At 44.8% G+C, this 11,414-nt stretch overlaps 1 long non-coding RNA gene across 1 annotated transcript; it reads left to right on the top strand.

Moving 5' to 3' along the window:
- Window positions 1–6,547: 6,547 nt before the first annotated feature.
- On the top strand, window positions 6,548–10,827 carry LOC125742095 (uncharacterized). The gene is made up of 4 exons (XR_007398009.1): window positions 6,548–6,937; window positions 7,033–7,264; window positions 7,593–7,757; window positions 8,406–10,827. It is a non-coding gene; the product is annotated as an uncharacterized LOC125742095 (long non-coding RNA).
- Window positions 10,828–11,414: the final 587 nt, after the last annotated feature.

An 11,414-nucleotide genomic window follows, 5' to 3' on the forward strand; every position in this document is an offset into this window, starting at 1 on the left:
TAGTCGTCCGGTGAGTAGTTACCAAGATACTTATCTAAGAAAGACTGGACACAGCAGGGTAACACCCTGGATCGCATGCTTACTCTTCGCAGATCACAGGCACAATCGGAAATATAGGGACACCTACCGCATGTTTTTTGGACTGTGCTGCCAACTGCCCACTGAGGTGCAAAGACACCATCTATGACTCCTGAAATGCTTTTATTCACGTCACCAAAAGTTGCACAATCTATTTATCACCCCAGCTTTTGTGGCTTTTCTAAGTGTCAGTTGAGGGCTGTATTAATAACGAAGAATTAATCCGTATCATTATAATGAAGTATTAATAACGAAGTTAAGATTATAGTTGCCCATGATTGTTTGTCAGTAATCAGTAACAGTATATGAGAACAGTGTTTTAAAAGGCAAACTCTCTGTGCCATTAGAGAAAACGGTTTCGCTCTTACTCATTAAAGGTCAATAATGAGTCATTACTCCCCCTGTTGACGGCTACAGCGAATACTGAAAACAGTTTCTGTCACATTTAGAGTTGTTAGGACGCTGTGCGGTGAAATGGGCACGTGCCACTTAGGAATGAGAAGCTGCCATTTATGCTATTTGATTGAATTTAGAATTGAGTGATCAGTGGTCGTTGTTGACACACCACAGTACACAGTGCACAACAACGAAATGTGTCCTCTGCACTTAACCCAAATGTGATGTTGTGACATTGCGGGGAGGCAGCTAATGCAGTGCCCAGGTGTAGGAGATAATTTGGGAGATTGGAGCAGTGGGTAACGCTGTGGCATTGTGCCTTCAGGGCTGGGGCTTTCCCCCCCCCGAATAGTGGGAGTGGAGTTTGCATGCTCTCACTATGTTTAAACAGGGCTCCTCCAGGTGCTTTGTTTTCCACCCACCTGAGTATGGGGGGGGGGGGGAATTCCCCGTAATGTGTGTGTGTGTGTGTGTGTTTGTGGGTGTGTGCGTGCACCCTGGGATAGACTAGCATTCCTTCCTTTGCCTTTTGTCCTGTGCAGGGGCGGGGCATGGATGTCCTGGCAGATTCAGGGGCCCCAGAACTTGATGTGGCCCTTGAATATGTATAATTGGGCATTGGGGCCCGAAGTCACATCATTTTTTTATCTAAGTAAATTTCAACCTGAGTTCTGAGTTCTTGCTGTGTGCTGATTGGTCAGTCTCCTATAATCACGCATGTGTCATTAATGTTAACGTGAAACAGCTGGGTGAGTCTTTCAATCAAGGAAACGAACCAATCAAAGCACAAGAAGAGCTGAACTGTTCAGCCGAGCACAGGAGCCTTTCAGTTTGAAAGTAGTTTGTAAAACCCTGGAAGTAGCTCAAAGTGTCCTTATCTGGTCACCCTGCCTAATGCCCAACATGCTCACTCTCGGGCCCTTGTACCTGCATCTCTCTGGCCTGCCAGCCTCCTTCCCTGAGGCTAGTGCCACCTGCTGGTATGAGTCATCATGAAACTCCCGCACTCACTGCAGTAATGTATCAAGCAAACTCTCCCGCCTCAGGCAACCAAGTGCAGCAGCTGTGCTTCGAGTGTTCAGACGCTAAGTCACTCTTTGTCTATTAACCTGTCCGACGTCCATAAAGCTGATGTTTTAATTGTGATGTTTGGATGTACTTTCTGTCCTGCTCACCTGCTCCCCGAGTTGTTTGCTCTGCTTATGATAGTCACACATGCTGTAACCGCAGTGATGGCTGCCGTCACAGCTGACGAAACCTTCGAACTGCCGGATTCAGTAGCAGAGTCATTCCTGCACAGAGCTGTACGGTCAGTGCATGACAGGTCCAGTCCCTGAAAAACACAGGGGTCCCATGCCTATGTGCAGTTTTCAAACCCAAAATCCCTCTTCTATAAACTCAGGCTTCAGACACTCTACCTTTGGTCAAACTCTACCCACAAACAGATGGATGTAGGATTCAAATCCCCCCCCTTGCAGGTGTGAGGCTACAGTGCTACCGGTTGAGCCACCCTGAAATGCATCGCCGGACCTGGAAAGTTCAGGTCCAGAAAGAATAAATACAGACGAACATTTTGCTGCAACCAACCACTTGAGTCCTCTGTGACTGTGACTCTTTATACTCAACTGGTTGGTTGAAACAAAATCTTGGTCTGGATTTGTACTTTCTGGACCTGAACTTTCCACCTTTGCACATCACTTCTTTCAGTCCGGTGTGCAGATGGCCACACGACTTTAATTCAATTTGGACCTTATTCTATCCCAGGTGGCACTGAAAACCAAAGGTTGGTTTGGTTTCACAACTGATAGGGACAAAACCAGCCCTGATATCTGCGCTCCCCCCCAAGAAAAAAAAAAAACAAACACAGCAGTCCCACAATATTGGTAGGGTCTCTACCACCCATACCCAAATCAACATTCTATTTTCTAGCTAGGGGGCACATCACCCCCGATGGAAGTTTATTCACATTTATGGGCTGTAGCCAGTTCACCCAGTTCACCCAGAGCTAGTGGAGCTTTCAGGGTTTGTGGATGTTATGACTGGGGGTCCGTTTGAGTGTCCTCTCCTTCAGGTTTTGCACATACACCCAAACATCCAAGGGGTACGATGTGGGATGATTATTTTAGAAGCAGCGCCATGCAGATTTGATCTCAAGATTACCGCCGGCACACGTGGCGCCTGTCTGGTGTGATTATTCAGCCTGTTCTGCCGTTCTGTCTAAGAAACCGTCCTAAATCTTGTGTGTCGTTTGGGGTGGCAGTTGGGGTGGGCGTGTTTCCCTCGCTGTTGACGGGCTGCTATATAGCAAACACTTGGGGGGGCGGAGCTTAAGCAGTGCAGTCTTCCCACCGGCCTTCACATAATACCTATGTGTATAGTCTGGAATCAAGCCCGGGGAGGTTATCTGCATTGTCTTTAAAATGTGTGGGAGGAGCCAAAGCAGGAAACTCCTCAAGCTATAGGCTTAAGCTCAGAGTAACCGCATGAATTATGTCTATACAATAATACACACATTTAAATAGTTCACACAAAGCTCTATGTAAAAGTGCAGAACCTCAGTGTACTCGCAGGCCTGATTTACGTGCAGTATCTTCATTTAGCTGCGATGTGCTAATTTAGACCTAGGGCACTTTCGGGGACAGTCACCAGCGATGGTGTGAGCCGCAACACCGCATGTGGGGGGGGGGGGGGGTCCGGACCTTGCTCAGCCAGCACGCTGAAACCTTGCTATTTCCAGACGAGCCCCCCCCCGGCCCTGCTGAGTTCTCACAGCTGTGGCTCTACACAATCCCAGGGTCATTCTCACGCTTAAACGTGCCCCCCCCCAGGACTGTCGTGCGTAATAGCCCCTTCCTGCATGCGGCATGCCCCTGGAATACTGGGATACTGGGCCCCAGTGCCATGACATGTAGCAGACCTGGGCTTCAGCGCACTGTACTGGGAATACTCTGTATCCATAGAAACCGAGAATCCTCGCTTTACTGCCTCCAGCCGGACAAAACAGCACAAGTCAAAAAATAAAAACCCAGTAGAATCTAAAAAAACAAACATAAGGAAGATTGGGGGTTCATTATGCGTGATTTACAAATAAATCATATATAACTAAGCAAATTAATTATTATTATTTTATTTGTTGGTCTCATGTATCACTTTATGTCCTTTAATAAACACCTACTGCCCAAAAATAATGTCGCACAAAGATTTCAAAACATACAGAAAGCACTGGTACAAAGTACAGTAAGCTATGAATCAACACAGGGCCTAGCAAAGCCAGAGAGATCTGAAAAATATCCAACACTGATTTGTAATGCAGGTTACGAATGAGATCCGTTCCCTAAATCTGTTTTTAAGTCAAATTTGTAGGAAAGTCAACGAACCTCAACTCAATTTTTTTATATAACAGTGGCTTCGTAAGTACGAGTGGTCCACAAGTCAGACGTTCTTAAACCCAAAGACTGCCTGTACGTCTTAGCTTTCGTAGAACGATTCTGAAAGGGAATTGAAGGTCAACATGTCCGCACACAGAGATCATCACGATTACTGCAGATGTTTGAGGGACCGCAGGAGCAGTGAGGCAGCGCAATATTAATCATTCAGGGTGTATTGAGCATCCGGGTTTCAGCCGTGAACAAGTTCCATGATGTCTTACTCTAACCTCGCATGATGTTATAACCTGTGTAGCAGCCAGATGTCCACTGACAGCAAGTAACATCATAAAATAAAATACTTTTTACTTTGATTCTCCTGGCAGATTTGCGGTGTTGGGGCGCTGAGGGTGATCGCTTCCTGTCCAACCCACTGCTGGCTTACTGGACACCTTAAGCAACCAGTGATGCATTTTCCAGTTCAGCCCCTGTCACTAGGCCAAGAAACTCCAGGCCCTGATCGGGGTGGGGGCAGGGGGGACCTCTGAGATTAACCAGTCATATGTTTTATGCCGCCCCCCCCCCCCATTCGACACCCAAGCTCTCCATACCTGAAGCAGGGGGTTGGAATCAGAAAACTCAGACAGGAAATCTCTGTAGGGAGAACATGGCTTCCGCTGCACTGACAATCCCTCCCCCCCCCCCGTCACTTGCCCGTGAGGCTTTGCCATCTCTGAGCTGCGCTGCTCGTATGATGGGTGGGGGGTTTTTTTTTTGCATACTTTCATCCTCCACAAAGTTCAGGTTTTAAATTTCCTCATGTATGGAGAAGTGACATTCGGAAATTACCATCTTTCAGCTCCTGGGCACTCAGCACGTTCGCAGTATCGCCCTTTCTGACCCCTGACCCCTGACCCCACCGACAGCCTCCTGTGACTACATTTCTGCAGACATAAACCCAACTACTTCAGAAGCACTAAACAGAGTATAGTGCATCAAAACAGCCCATTCGTCTTAATTTAACTTATTTGCATATGATTTTGTTTGCGTTTGATGTGTCGGATGCCAGCGAGCTGAGAAATGCACATACTTTTCCTGTTTCTGTAGTCTCATGCATAAATCTGCTTTCCTTCACTGCTTTGTCTAAATCCTGAGCATGCCTTAGTGAGGCGCCCGAAACCGGACGGAACGTTCTAGACACATCCCGGTGTACATTTTCAGCGTAACCCCTTGTGACCAACACCCTGTGTATTTAACCATGCCTCCCAAGCTGCAGGACCATTTATTGACTCTTCAGTATGGCTGGATTTTAACACAGTGGAGTCAGTTTTCCTGCCTCCTCTCCTTCCCCCTTTGTGCCTCCGGAAAAATAATCCTGCCTGACGTTTTTACGGCCAAGGAAAACACAGCGAATGGCTTCTGCCATTTGTTTAACCTCTCCTCCTATTTTATTTCAGTTTCCTAAGATTAGTTTCCTCTCATCCTATATTGCACAATCTGGATATTACTCGGAAGTCATGCAATAAAATTCCTTTTCTGCGTCTTTTATGTTTATAACTGTATAACCATAACTTATATGGATGGTGTTTCCGTGTTCCTCCCATCCGTGTCTATTTCTTCTCGGTACTTTTGGTTCGTCTTGCAGTCCAAAAATATGCAGTTCTAAACTGTCCATAGAGTATCACTGTATGTGATGGACTGGCCTCCCACTCAGGTTGCACCCCAGGCTTGTGCCCTGTGCTGCCTGGGATGAGCTCCAGGCCCCCGAATCCCTGACCAGGATAGGTGCTTGGAAGATAGACGGAAGTACATGTATAGCTCAAGATTGCACCCTGTGGACGCTGATGCAGCCCGTATTGATGCCAGCTCCACGGTAACCCCCCCCCCCCATATGCTGCTATATATGAGTAGCTCATTGGCACAGGCATAAACCCACAAAGTCTAAAGCAAAAAAAAAAAAAAAACTTTCTGTAATGATGACTTATTAGACGTGCTATTGAACTGAATCTTTGCCAAAGGTCAAAGGTCAAAGTCAAGTTAGACGGATTTGTCTGTGATTCACAGATATATTTCGGTCATCTTCCATCCCTGTAAAATACTGTAGCCTCTCTGTAGACTTCTGGTCTATTTCCAGTGTGGGGAGAATGAAAAAAGTTCTTTAAACCAAGACTTTTAATGACTTGTTGATATATTCATACTAGCCCAGCTGCTGGGAGCTCTTGAATGAATTAAAACATGCTCCTTGTATTAGTATTAGACAATAATTTCATAGTATTTTCTAATGAATAGGAAAAAAAATGACCTGCACTTGGAAAAGCTTCAATTCTCTGTATTTGCCACATTTGATTTTGAGTTTTTGGGTGTTTAATTCTTCTTTTTTCCAGGCCCTGGACTAAGTTTGAGTGAGGGATCCCAAGCTGAAGCCGACCATAATTAACGTTTCCCTGTGAGGCGTGACCCTGACTGAGCTACTACAGGCCCACAGCACAGATTTTTAAGGGACCTCCACCCTTGTGCACATTAGCATTTCACCAAAGAAACTGCCACGTTTCCACACTCACAGGAGAGACCTTAGCGTAGATCTCTGTTTGTCATCCCCGGCCTCGGGGGCCCCCCAGACAGTCCGTGTTTTTGCTCCCTCCCCAGCTCCCAGATCTCAAACACCCCCGACTGGGCCAGAGATCTACCCATTTGCGCTAAACATTCTTCTTATTTGGTTATTCCTTGGATCCCTGGCCGGTCTTTCCCTACGCATGCCAGTCCATAGCATAAACACATGTATTGGTTTTCCAATAATAAGGCTAAAGCTTTCCTTCCTTTCTAATCAAGGGCCACTGGCCCCCGGAACAAAGCCCTTAATCCCCAACTGCCCCGCGGACCGTCTCACCCGGCTTTCCATTGCACATCACTTTGGATAACGGCGTCTGCTAAGTAAAGGACCGTAACTGTAATCGCTGTCATGTGGGTTTGTGTGCTGCTCCTGTTTTCAGTGAAAGCCCAGCAGTTTACAGACACATACTTTGGATGCAGCTTCCACCTCAGCACCCTGCCAGCAGTGGAGAGGCTCCCTTGGTGAGACGGGAGCAGGACAGAAGCAGGTCTGCGCACGTTTTGCCTCGATTCCCGCTTGATCTTTAACATCGTGCCAGTTGTGCAAGAGGCGCTGTGATTATTTTTTTTTTCTGTAAAAAAGAGGAGGGAGAAACGTGATACGCCGACCTGTCAAGCGTAAACTCGGATCCCTTCCAGAAAACGGGTTGGAATGCATCTGCTCCACCGTGGGAATGTCGCCGCGGCAACCACGCAGATGAGCAGGGGCTCGTCGGCCGCGAAGCTACCTGGAGGCTGCTGGCAGCGAGCTGCCGCAACTTCCTCAGGTTTCCGCCATTTTTAACCCCTGCCAGGTCCGAGTCCTGGATGCAAAGGTATCCCGGAGGTTAGGGCTCTTAACTTATAATTAAAAGGATGTGGGGTCAAATCCCAAAAAGGGGAATGCTGTTATACCCTTGCTTCAACTACACCCTGAATTGGCTCTGTAATAAACTGCAAGTTATTCAACCTGTTCTGAGTTCAAAGAACATGTAAAATAAGTAGTCAAAAACAATAATTTGTCTGGGCCATACGCACACCCTTACCATTACTGTTTAGTCATAAGCTAAGCTTCCTTAAACAATATGCTGGCCGTGTATCATCTAGTAATGAGTTCTTATGCAAGCGGTGACACATCTAACAGGTCATATCTCTCATGCGAAGGGCAAAGAGATCCACCCTCGTTCTGCAGTGATTCCTCACCTCAAGCACCAACCCTGCTGGGCTGCATCGCTACACACGACCAAGACTGACGACGGGGCAGATTCCTGTGAAGGCTCCACCAGGAACGCTCAAGATATCACTTGAGAAGGACCTGTCTTGTTCCAGGTGTATAAATGATCAGATTTCTTTCTTGCCATTGGAGTGCAGAAGCCTTTCCACTAGAATATTTACAATGGGTCTATTTCTGTGTTAAATATGAACTGAAATCCACTGTGAACGGTGTCCATGTCACAGGGATTTGGGAGTAAAGAACTCGAGAGATTTCGGCACGTTTAATTGTCTCACCACCTCTACTTTCTCAATTTCATACCACTACAAAACACTGGCTGGTCCTGATGGTTCACAGCGATGGAGAAAATGGCAAAAAAAGAGTCCGTTTTCTGTTTATTTCATCGGTTCTCCAGGTTTATGTTTAATCAGGTTAATGCAGAAATAGCCTCTGCCAAACACCAACCCAAATTTGTCTTCCACGTAAGAATTGGCCAACAAAATGCTCCATTGATACTGGTGTGATCATCTAAATATTATCACCGTGATGTAATTAAATCCCAGTATATTTTCTTGAGTTAATTTGATTATAACTGAAACTGTGTGAAATATTTAAAGAATGAAAATCTTTTTGCAAATGCTATTTATATAATTTCAATGTATGAATTTACATTCCTGGATGACTTTATTTATATGTGCTCACAGGGCTTCATAAATCTGCTACCTAACTAACTGCTCTGCTGTCTGTTTTGGTGCCGGAGGTAGCGGTCAAGCCTGGCCCTGCATCTGAAGGTGATTTCAAGATGATGGAGATGAAGGCTTACAAAGTCGGTCACCGCTGGGTCACTGCTTGGGTACGACATCCGATTCCTCAGAATAGCATGTCTGAGGTTTATGTAACAGTATATACAGGGTGAACACAGCAGGATGAGGTTCTGATGAAAAACACATGGAAACGACATTAAAATGACATGGTCAGGAGGTCTGTCTCATACCTTTTACATTAGCAGCTTATGTTTTTTTTTACTTTTCATGGATAAATATCAAACCTCCAGCAGTAGACTGGTGACCTGATTTGGGTCATATAAGGAGCATAGATGAATGATAACTCCCGGACTGAGACATTCAAGCCACATGGACTGTGTAGAGTTCGGCTGGCATATACCATACAGACACTATCTTGGCTTATTGAAGGCTTTCCTTTCCTGCACCTGTCCTCACAGAACAGTAGATGGCAGAGTGGTTAAGCACTTGCAACATAAATATTAATTATATTGGACCCTTTTGAATTTCTGCAGCAAATAGTCTTGCATATTCCAGTGCAGGAAAAAAGTTCAAAAAGTATGTGTTGTTATGGATGAAAGTTTCAGCTTAGCTGTAATGGTAGAGTTTAAAGAGTGTCGATTTGGTTCATGTGTAAATGATATCGCAGTAGCTCTCCCGGGCGGCTGAATGCGAGAGTAATGTTGTTTTCGGGGGAGGTGGACCTGAACACCAGCCAAACTGGTTGTGTAGGTCTGGTCTGTTCTGACAGAAATGGACGCGTGGATCTTGCAGCAGCAGAAGCTGTGTGAGGTCTTTTTACTTTTCATTTTGTTCCCCTTTGCTTTCTCAGTTTTAGCTAAGCTTTGGCTTCAGTGTTGACCGTTTCCATTTCGCCTCCAAACCACAAGTGTTTTTCTAATTATTTCCATCAACCATTCAGGAAAAAAAAAAAGCATCTTAATGCTGTTAACGACCTCGGGGCCAAGATGAAGCGAGTTACCTGAGGATAAGAGCCGCAGAGAGAAAAAAATAACGATTAGCATTTCTTGAAAATACGGCCCCTATTATTCATGCTAATGGGTAATGCTAGACCAGCATAATTATTGCACTACAACTGCTTGCAAGGCTGAATAGAGCTGGAATTTCCATTTGTGTGCCTTTAAAAGCCCTGCAGTTTAGCCAGCTGCGTGCGACCTGGAGAAATTCGAATTTATTCCAAGATTGGGCACGTATCCCAGTGTGTGGGTGCAGGCGGAAAATATCAGTGTACGAGATGAACGTATCAGTCCATTGGGTGTGTGTGTGCGTCATCTCCAAGGACAATAGCTTGTAGCAGGTTTGTAAGCAGGAAAGGTAGGCAGGACTCCTGCCTTCTCTTGTAACACATCCTCATCGCATTTTACATACCTTCATCCAGACTTTCTCTTTCTGCCCCGAAAGCCCTAATATTGCTCCAGGCCTGATCTTTCAGCAACCTTCTGTCCTTAGCAGAGTTTCTCGTAGGACGTGTCCTCAGCCCATTTAGCTAGGCTGCTACGTATCTTATTGCTGTTTTAAAGTTGGTACTTTCACGGTACTTTCAGACCACAGTACTGCTCTGACTTCCTGTCTCTGGGCTCAAAAATTCCCGTTCAGTGTTTTACGCCGATGCGGCACGTTCAGTGGAGGGACAAAGCGAAAGAAGACCTGCACTACCAGGCAAAAGCACACCGCAAGTTTTTCTGTTTATTTCATAACAATATTCTTGTTAAGCATTGAAAAGTTGAGTGAACAACTATAAATGAAAATATAAGTCAAATAAAACAAATTTCCTTGGACAGAGTATGTAACAATGCATGGTTGTGCGGTGATGGCAGAGTCAAATTCTAGGCTCTCCTTTAACTTTAAATGCACCAGTTATCTGTTTCGGCCCATGAAATGGAGCAGCATTTAATGTCCCTTGCAGAAAGAATACCTTGGATTTTCTCCACTGTTATAACGGCATTTTGATGAATGAAAGATATGACATTTTCTTGCTAATAAAGGTACTCAAATGGTGAACATACTGTAAATTTATTTCTTAGCAAAGAATATTGAGTGCATTTTCAGCAAATGTTAAGTGGGTGACATGCAAATATAGAAAATCTCAGCGCATGCAAAAAAAAGTCGTGTAATTCACGTCATGTGACTCTTACTGGCCATCCTGTAAGCCAATCATTAAACACAAACACTCCATAACGGCCTGCAACTCCCTCTCTTCAGGCCGTGCCCTCCTCTTCCTTACCTAACCTGACCTTTACTTTATTTTACCTTAATCTTAGTGCAACCATAGTTGATGTGCACATTATATATTTTGGATTATTTTAATTAAGTGTATGCCACTGATTTATGTTGTATATTATTATTATGCTTTGCAGTAATTTTATTAAGGTTAATATATATTTATTTTACGTTACAATGCTATGTTGAATGATCAGATTTAATTATTATTTTATTTATTATCAGTTACAGTACTCTATTATTTCGGTAATATTTCCATGTGTTACATTAAGGTTCAGTATGTTCCTTTAGTTAACTGTATTATTAGTTCCTATCTGCCCTGGTACACAGGGGGACAGGTTTTAGAGAGGGGCGTGGGAAGAAAAAAAAAAAGGAAGGAAGATTGGAGGGCGGCTGAAATGTTGTAAGGTACTGTGTTGCTGTGTGGTGATTATTAAAGACGTTTGTTCGAGAAACTGTAGCCCGCTTACTACCCACAGCCCGAGAGAGAGAGAGAGACTGGCACACGCTACCCACTCGTCAAAAAACCAGGGTTACATTATCTATCAGATTTAACCTGAATCTGAACTGAATTATTTCGGCAGAAACGGTCATTCTCTCCAATACAGACGTTCCACCCCCCGCCCGTGGTTCGTCTGCAGACGTATAAAACTCAAATAATAACCACATATAACCGATAAAAGTTTCCCGCGACATTTCACCCAACACCGGATCTCTAGTTTCCTCGCCTCTCTTATTTTCTGGAGATTA

The sequence above is a fragment of the Brienomyrus brachyistius genome, chromosome 5 (genome assembly GCF_023856365.1).
Source record: "Brienomyrus brachyistius isolate T26 chromosome 5, BBRACH_0.4, whole genome shotgun sequence".
Taxonomy (NCBI): Eukaryota; Metazoa; Chordata; class Actinopteri; order Osteoglossiformes; family Mormyridae; genus Brienomyrus; species Brienomyrus brachyistius.